Source organism: Ochlerotatus camptorhynchus, unplaced genomic scaffold, assembly GCF_037179485.1.
Source record: "Ochlerotatus camptorhynchus isolate MF236.1 unplaced genomic scaffold, CSIRO-AGI_Acam_v1.1 ptg000162l, whole genome shotgun sequence".
NCBI classification, from domain to species: Eukaryota; Metazoa; Arthropoda; class Insecta; order Diptera; family Culicidae; genus Ochlerotatus; species Ochlerotatus camptorhynchus.
The window spans coordinates 827,064-836,907 of NW_027040652.1; positions in this window are offsets into that span (position 1 = coordinate 827,064).

Consider the following 9,844-nt stretch of genomic DNA (forward strand, 5'->3'; position numbering starts at 1 on the left):
TTACAGATTACATAATGCGTTAAAAATGTTGGTTTTTCGTTTAAAGGCCATGGAGACGCACGATACGTCTCCTTAAGAACGACCAACAAGGAATGTTTTAACCTTTTGCCAACCACTGTACTCAGTTATTTAAACTCGTCCGTTTGGGATTGCCTGCAATTGCACTAGCACCACTGTAATGAACCAACCGCGACAGGTTGTTTGAATTTCAGGATCACTCGTACCGCTGCTGCTGGCGCCGTTGTCGCGTCACCTTCGTCAACAACGATGGGATACCTAGGTGAGTTGCAAAACCGGGTGTTGATAAAGTTGATTGCACTTTTACTGTGACGAACACTGGTATGTAGATATTGCTATATAAATATCCTCCGAATAGCCCGTAGATTAACGGTTGCACGGAAAGACTAGCAGCACCACTGTCACCGCTTGCTGTTGATGGTCTCGGCTGAAATGAATTAATTTCAGCATTACTCAGTTGTGTAAATAGGGTGCAGCAAAATGAATACATTGTCAATATTTTTAAGTGTCTCGGGTGTGAAACGATTTTGACGCAACGGGATAATTTTTTGATATTTCGGAAGTAGATTATCAACAATAATCGTGCACATATAGGCTTTGTCAACACAGTTTATGGGTGATAATAGATAATGTCGCGCTGTGATCGCGTGCTCGCATTCAGAAGATATTCGTACTGACGACACACATTTTTAGCAAGTGGCGCGAATAGAAATAAGCAACATGATAATGGATAATGGATACTTATATCGAATTTTATTCAGACTACACTGTTCTCTCAGCACGCCGAGGTATTCGCATGCAAAAATCTTTTCAATGACCTTGGTTTAACGACTAGGTTGTTTATCAACTGAAAAGATCTATTACCATCGCGCATCTCGAGCCAGAAAACATAAATTGCAGATAAAAGCAACTGTGATAATGAATATACAAATACTACACACGTCAGAAATAGTCGTTCGTAACGTTTGCTACAACCGATTTGCTACATTTCTAGCGGGAGCTGGTTTTTTTTTTTTCAGAGTTATCATCGCTGACACATTTTTTTTATTGGAAACGTGTTGAAGATTGTTGTTTATTGGTTCCCTCATATTTTTTCCGTTCAGTTCAGTAACAATGAAAATTTTCCACTTTGAATGTAATAAAGTGCTAAATTTAATAATAGATTAATAATAGATTATCATACACTAATGTCTTTTTTTACGCGGTTGGTGCCGCTGAGTCGCAATTTTCACGGTGCGTTGGTAACGATTTCTCGATAACGACTCGACTCGATATCAACTTGATTCGAATCACATTAGGGTAAACGCTCCTATAGTTGCGGTACGTTAGAAGCGTTAGGTTCCTATAGTTGTGTATTACTCTTTTATCTCTATCTCTATCTATATCTATCTCTATCTCTATCTATATCTATCTCTATCTATATCTACCTCTATCTCTACTTTACGCACGTCCAATCACGAGCTGGTTCGCGTTTGACAGAAAAGTGGTTCGTTTTCACCTCCATATTGTCTATTCACTATGAATACGAATGGCATCCAAATCAAAATACCTATATCTTCCATTTAAAAAACACCTGAGTGTACTAGTAGCACAGAGAACAGACGTTCAAGTTCGGTCAGAAACTTGTGTAAAATAAGTGGGAACGTCGCCATTACGTGGTGTTAGCATCTCCTGATTTTCTCTATAAATTTTTCACTTTCGACCAATTTAGCGCTAGTATCGGTAAATTTTCTGTTGGAAATTGCCACTTGGCGCTACTAGCACTTAGTGTCTAGTGTAATTTGTGCAACGCCAGCGCCATCATGTTGTCAAAGAGGGTTTTTAAGTGGGGAAGTCGCCGTTAGTGGTGCTTAAGTCGAATAGGAATCTTTACACAAGTTTTTAGAGAAATTTTGTTCGAGCCTCCATGTCTGTTCTCTGTGCTAGTAGTGAGGAGATCGAAGTGTGCTTTGCTTCTCGATGGACGCGGACATTTTCCGGTTGTCAAATTATTCGTCTATATTTTTCATAGCTTTTTTCGGATTTTTGGCCGAAGGCGCTCTGTCCTTGATAACATTTTTCTAAAGAAATTCGTGGGTGCAGGATATTTTCAGGTCCATTTTCAACGGACTTTCGGTTCATGGAGGTGTAATTTGGGTTTCCGATATTTTCGGTTCCATTGGCAGAATAATATTTTCTCTTCTGTGAGTGGAACAGTTTTTCATCATGGTTATGCTGTTGCGTTGGATAGTCAGATGACGTTCTGTTACCCGTGTTGTGGAGTTTCATTGCCAGCTTGCAATCGACAGGATGCAATTATGGGTATCAGTGATGGCATAACCATTAGGGGAAACGCTCCCATAGTTGCGGTACGTTAGAAGCGTTAGGTTCCTATAGTTGTGCATGGAGACTCAATACACCTATAGGAACCTGACGCTTCTAACGTACCGCAACTATAGGAGCGTTATTTTTCTAGCAAATTGACATTTTTCAGCTCTCATATATCAATATCACGCGTGATATAAAGGGTGATACGGTCAAAATTTGGTCAAGGTAAAACGCGTGTAAATCGGTGAAATCGTTTATTTAAAAAATCAAATTAAATTTCTTTTTCAAGTTCAATTAGTATAAAATTCAGGAAAAATATTCAGTTAGGCTTCCGCTTTTCCAAATCCGAATTGCCGGGCCTTACGCTTGACCCCTGCCATCAGATTTTGTACAGCCACCTTGTCCACCTTCTTCGCCGCAGAAAGCCAGTTTGCCTTGAACTGCTGCTCGCCCTTAGCAGTTTTTTTGGTCTTCTTTAGGTTCCGCTTGACAATAGCCCAGTATTTCTCAATTGGGCGGAGCTCTGGCGTGTTGGGAGGGTTCTTGTCCTTGGGAACCACCTGCACGTTGTTGGCGGCGTACCACTCCATGGCCTTTTTACCGTAATGGCAAGATGCCAAATCCGGCCAAAACAGTACGGAACAACCGTGTTTCTTCAGGAGAGGCAGCAGACGTTTATTCAAACACTCTTTCACGTAAATTTCTTGGTTGACAGTCCCGGAAGCTATGAAAATGCTGCTTTTCAAGCCACAGGTACAGATGGCTTGCCAAACCAGATATTTCTTTGCGAACTTTGACAGTTTCATGTGCTTGAAAACATCTGCTACCTTTCCCCTTCCTTTTGCCGTATAAAACTCCTGTCCCGGAAGCTGCTTGTAGTCGGCTTTGACGTAGGTTTCGTCGTCCATTACCACGCAGTCAAACTTCGTCAGCATCGTCGTGTACAGCCTCCGGGATCGCGCTTTGGCCGTCGTATTTTGTTTATCATCGCGATTTGGAGTCACTACCTTCTTGTAAGTCGATAGTCCGGCTCGTTTTTTGGCTCGATGCACGGTTGTAGACGATACACCCAGCTTATTTGCGGCATCTCGGAGAGAGAGGTTAGGGTTTCGCTTGAAACTACCGGCAACTCTCTTTGTCGTCTCAGCGGCTTCCGGTTTTCGATTTCCCCCCGATCCAGACTTCCTGGCTGTCGACAAACGTTCCCCAAACACTTTAATTACATTTGTAACGGTTGATTTGGCAACTTTTAGCGATTTTGCCAACTTTGCGTGCGAGTAGCTCGGATTTTCGCGATGCGCGAGCAAAATTTTGATACGCTGCTCTTCTTGCTTGGACGGCATTTTGACAACTGAAGAGTGAATTCCAAAATCAAAATAGGAGCAACATTCTACACACACACACCTTCAAAATGAGGGGTGTTCAGGTTTTTTAAATGCAAAATTGAAAGAAATACGTCAAGTTGATATTGACCAAATTTTGACCGTATCACCCTTTAGGAGCAAAATATCATACTTGATATTGATTTTACAAGCTCCTTTGATATTGTGAGACCACAGACAAACAGACATAACTCTCGCAAGTTGTTCATCGAACAAGCATTTAACGGACAATCTAAAAGTATCGTAGCGTTTGACGTTTACACACTACCGCCATCTGTTATGCGTACTACCCACCACAGTGTACTCAACAGATGGCGGTAATGTTTTAGCGACGATGTTTTACAGTGAGAAATATTCAATATGTTATGTCTGTTTGTCTGTGGCGAGACTATTCACAACGTGTAAAGTTGAAGCTGAGAGTTGAATCGATGCAAAAATAATTCCGTTGCCCCTCGTTTTCTTAGAAAGAGAAGGTATAATAATGCTATATCTCTTTTCTCTTCACCGTTGGTAGACACGAAGCAACTATAGTCGCTATATTCATAGTGTGGCGGATACACGGTAAGAAAAAAGTCCACATCGGCCAGTTAACTTTGACCTACTTTTGACTAGTTTGTCTCCTTTTCTCCTACTAATGTTGTCAAAAACGAAGGAGCAAAACCACCCAACAGGGGTAGTAAAGTGTGGGAACCCAACGTTGAGTATAATCATATTTACCTACTGTTGGGTACAACTAACTTACTTTTGGTTAAAAAGCCAGTGGAAAATTCCATACGAACTGCACACAAGTAAATGAAATTTACTTTGACCCGCTATACCTAATGTTGGGTTCCTGCACTATAGTGCCTAGATGAGGGAAAAGAACCTAATTTTGGGTACTTTTTTCTAACCGTGTAGAATTTCGATCTATAAAAGAGCGACCAACAATTGAAAAGGTACTATCAACTTCTATAAACAAAACGTTGATTATTCTTTCCTCGCCAATCAAACGCAAATTACCGGCATCATCGGATAGGGGAAACTTTCCCCAACCCAAAGATGGTGTTAGTTTGCGTAGGCGAGCCTTGAGTCACGAGAAAAGGGTTTCCGAGGTTTTGTTCGCAATAGCTGATGTGCTCTTTTCTGTTGTTGGTCGTGATTTGCTCGATTGGTTCCGCTATTTGACAGCTCAATTGGTTCCCATGATTCTATCCGCCAGACTATGAATATAGCGACTATAGAAGCAACTGCTGCCAGCCGTTATGGAAATTTCGGTTGTGTTCGAGTGTAAAGCAAAAATCATGAAACTCAATCTCACCACAATTAGGTGATATTTGCAGCTGTTTAGTATAGCTTTGTTACCTTGATTTTCAGAGCTGCGATATTACAGCTTGCAATATCAACTGCAGTTGTTTGCTTGTTGATTTTTTTTTTTCTACGAAAATCAAGCTTGATCTTGTTCTTTGGTGAGATTGGATTTTTTTTATTTTTTCACAACACTGATGGGTATCATATTTAGGAGACATAAGGTGAGACCTTTCCATTATGAGGCTGTCCACGAGACAGTTGCGATCAGCTGAGTTTTTTGTTTACCAAGAGCTTTTGACCGATCACAGTAGAACTGGCAGTTTATTCTCATATGAATGTCTGCTTTGTTTATGTTAACATTCAGCACCATTAACACCAGCTCACTCATACACTCTAGATGTCTAGCTGTCAGTTCCATTGAGAAACGTCTCTTGTATTGTCTTATTGTTATGTTTAACATTATACAGTCAGGAATCCTTATTGCCGGGGTAACGGGGGCGTGAATAAGGAACCGCGAATAAGGATACCCACAGCTTATGGGATTTTCACTAATGGGGGCTGTAGTGGATTATCTCATTTGTTTCAATACATAAAGCTATACTATCTTGGACAAAGTTGCTGTACTGGGTTAGACCAACAAGCCTGTGCCATTGGATTCAGGTTAAATTGGGAACTACGCCGCTAGAGACGCTTCAATTGTATGTTACTTATGACGGGCGCTATAATATATGGATCATATTTCCAACATAGAATTTTTCGTGATCCTGGCCATATAGAAAGTTACTGTCTTGAGCAAAGTTGTTCAGGTGACCAAGTCCTTTCGGATGGTGGCCATATTAGTTCAGAACTCTCTCGCTACGCAGCGCTAGTGTGCATGTGCAATTCCTATATAAACTGTATCTCGAGAGCCTGGCCATAAGGGAGAACAGCCCATAATGCACCCCTGGGGCAAAATGCCCACTTATAGAAAAACAGCGATAGCTTTTCCTCAGATGCATTTTCCGGGTAACGGTTTGTGATTGTTTTAGGTTTAACAAATAATTCTTGATCATAAAATCATGTATTGACCTACTGACTATTTTAAAATAATAAAGAGCTAATTTGGTTATCTTTCCCATGTAGAGTTTATGGGTTTATGTCTAGATAGTTTTGAATAGACATTGTGTGGTAGCAAGATTTAAATAGGTTACTTTGTTAATTACTTCTTTTTGTTTTCCTTTATTTGTTTTCCGTTGATCTTGTTTTCCGTGCTAAGCACCAATGCTACCGACACCAGGGAGGCAGATCCCACACCTGGACCCTACCTATCGACCCATCACAACTTATGAACCGGGGACCAACGGTTTTACTTCCTTTCCGAAGGAAGGCGTGATCAGAGATGTTATGCCTCAGAACATCCCATCGACGCCGACTGGGCCTGCTGGGGTGAGAGGCAATCACGCTTACCACTACACCACCGGCGCCGCTGGAATTATTGTCATAATACATTTTACAAATTGTTGCATTGGTATGGTGTGATTTACATTTAAATTACTGTAAGCAAAGTGAGATGCCTATATCGGTGTGACCATTAGATATATGTTTCATTGGTGTCAATGTGCTTGCTAGGCTATTAGCGTATTGAAAGATGTAACATGATCCGCGCATACGGGTTCGCTGTTCTGGGTGTAGGAAAGGTAAATTAATAATTCTGTTTGGCAAGGCCACAGACAAACAGACGTAACTCTTTGAAAAAGTTTTTCTTGAAAACATAGTATCTCAAAACATATGACCTCAGTAGCGACATCTCTCGGGCTTCTCGCGGAAAACAAGCTTGCTCGCTAACTCGCAAACAATATTGCATAAAAGTTCTAAAGCAGGTATAGAAACGTCAAAGTAAACTGATGCCAGCGCTGCGGCAAGTAGTTCGCGGAACCGATAATATTCAAATCAACCGTTAAATGCGTGAACGAAGATACACAATGAAGAGTTACGTCTGTTTGTCTGTGGCAAGGCTATGGTAGAAGTGAACGCTACTGATGTGAGTGCAATTGCATGATATGCAGTTTTCTGTCTTATCGGCAAATTTAGTAAGTTCAATTCTTACAGTGGCGTAAATGGTTTTAGCTACATGCGACAGTCTGTCAAATCCACAAGGCGCAATTATTATCAATTATATTTTCTTCAATCTGACGTAACATCAAGCAAACAAAACCCACCAGCTGCAAATCTCACCAAGCTGTGGTGAGATTGAGTTTCATGATTTTGGCTTTACACCCGAACGCAACTGAAACTTCCATAACGGCTGGCAGTAGTCGCTTCGTGTCTGCCATCTGTGAAGAGAAAAAAGAGATAGCTTCTTTCGTGCACTGGAATCATTTTTGCGTCGATTCAACTCTCAGATTCAACTTTACACGTTGTGAATAGTCTCGCAATATCAACGGAGCTTGTAAATGATTATGCCATAACTGTTAGTGACAATCGACCAAGTTTGTGGTGGAATTCGGCCATTTAGGCTCACGCCTAATTTTTCGAAATGGCGAATTCTATATTTTTTAATAATTCATAGTCAGTTGTCCCACAGCTGTCTACAGCAGCAGTCGATTTTTTATTTCGTTGTGAACCACACGATAGCTTGTTTTCGAGACTCGCTATTATATAGTTGCTCTTTGTTCGTTGCTAGCAGTTCGGTGCCTTTTGTTGCTACGGTGCAAGATTTTTTTTTTTTTGTTAATTACTTTATTTGTACAGGCTCAATCGAATAAACTTTACAGAGCCGAATGTCTTAAATCTAAAATTAAAGGATTGGAACCGATTACTCGCGGTCTTCTCGAGGTTATTGGATGACAATTGTTTGGATCGGGAGAGGGAAAAGGAGATTTGAAATATGATTCTAAAATTTCACTATTTCTAAAACATATACTTAATCCTATCGACGTTATATCAACTCTGTAATTATACAATTATTACAGAAACAAATCTACAAAAAAAAAAATACACACATACAAAACACAAACTAAACACAAGGTTAATCAAACTTACAATCTATGGTTAATATTCTTCAAGAAAACATATATGAGTTGCATAAACTCCAGATCGCGTCTAGCCAAAATATCCCGAACTGGAACATTAGGTTGTCTACCTCGAGCCCGAAGGGAATCGTACAACTCGGATCTGACTCCACGGTGCTCAGCACATGACCAAATAATGTGATCTGCGTCCTGGTAACCTTGTCCACATTCACAGAGATTACTGTCCCCCAGCTCAACACGGAACAAGTGAGCGTTTAACGAGTAGTGATTGGACATGAGGCGAGACATCATACGAATGAAGTCTCGACCCACATCCAACCCCTTGAACCAAGGACACTTCGACACCTTAGGGATGATTGAATATAACCATCGTCCCAAACTCCCTTCACTCCATTTATTTTGCCAGCTGGCGAGTGACTGTTGACGATAAATGAAGAAAAATTCGTCGTAGGCGATTTGTCGATCGTAAATATCGCCTTCCATAGCGCCCACCTTTGCAAGCGAGTCCGCCTTCTCATTGCCCGGAATCGAGCAATGAGATGGGACCCATGCAAAGGTGATGACAAAAGATCTTAAAGATAAAGCACTTAGAAGCTCTCGTATTTTCATGAGAAAATACGAGGAGTGCTTTACCGGCCTCATGGAGCGAATAGCCTCGACAGAACTGAGACTATCCGTAAAAATAAAATAATGATCTGGTGCAAGTGAGGCGATCGTTTCTAGCGTATAATGTATTGCCGCCAGTTCAGTACGGAACAAGGAGCATGAAGCATTCGAGAGGCGCTATGAAATTCGTTATAAATACCAAAACCAGCGGACGCCTCTATTAGTGATCCATCTGTGAAGAACGATCTTGCGGAATCAACTTGGCCAAACTTTGCAGCGAAAATTGACGGAGCAATCATGGAACGATGATGCTCTGGGATTCCGCGAATCTCTTGCGTCATCGATAAATCAAAATGAACAGAATTGTCGAAGTCGGAGAAGCAAACACGATAGGGATTATGCTGCGAAGGGCTGACATCCTGTGTTATGTACACGTAGTACAATGACATAAAACGAGTTTGAGGGTTTAGCTCAAGAAGCTTCTCAAAGTTTGCAATCACCAGTGGGTTCATAATTTCACAACGGGTGAGGAGCCTGAGGGATAATTCCGAAAACCGATCAGAGAGTGGCAACATGCCCGCTAACACTTCGAGACTCATCGTATGAGTCGAGTGCATGCATCCTAATGCAATACGAAGACAGCGATACTGGATCCGTTCCAGTTTGATGATGTGCGTTTTAGCCACCGACTGGAAGCAAAAACTACCGTACTCTAAAACCGATAAAATCGTTGTCCGGTACAACGTTAGAAGATCTTGCGGATGGGCTCCCCACCACGTTCCGGTAATTGTTCGGAGAAAATTGATCCTTTGTTGGCATTTCCGCTTCAGATACTCAATGTGGGATCTCCAGGTGCATTTTGAATCGAACCAGACCCCAAGATATTTGAAAGACATGGAATGAGTGATCGGCTTACCCAAAAGTGCTGGGCTATGCTTCCTAGAAAAAACGACCAACTCAGTTTTCTCCGTGGAGAATTCGATACCTAGCTGGATAGCCCAAGTAGACAAATTGTCTGAGGTATCCTGTAAGGGTCCTTGCAGGTCGGCCTCTCTGGGTCCTGTCATAGACACTACTCCGTCATCTGCAAGTTGTCTCAACGTGCAGTTGTCCCTTAGACAATTGTCAATTTCTCTGACGTAGAAATTATACAGAAGGGGGCTTAAACATGAGCCCTGGGGGAGACCCATGTAGCTAAATCGTGAAGCTGTAGAGTTTCCATGAGAAAAGCTC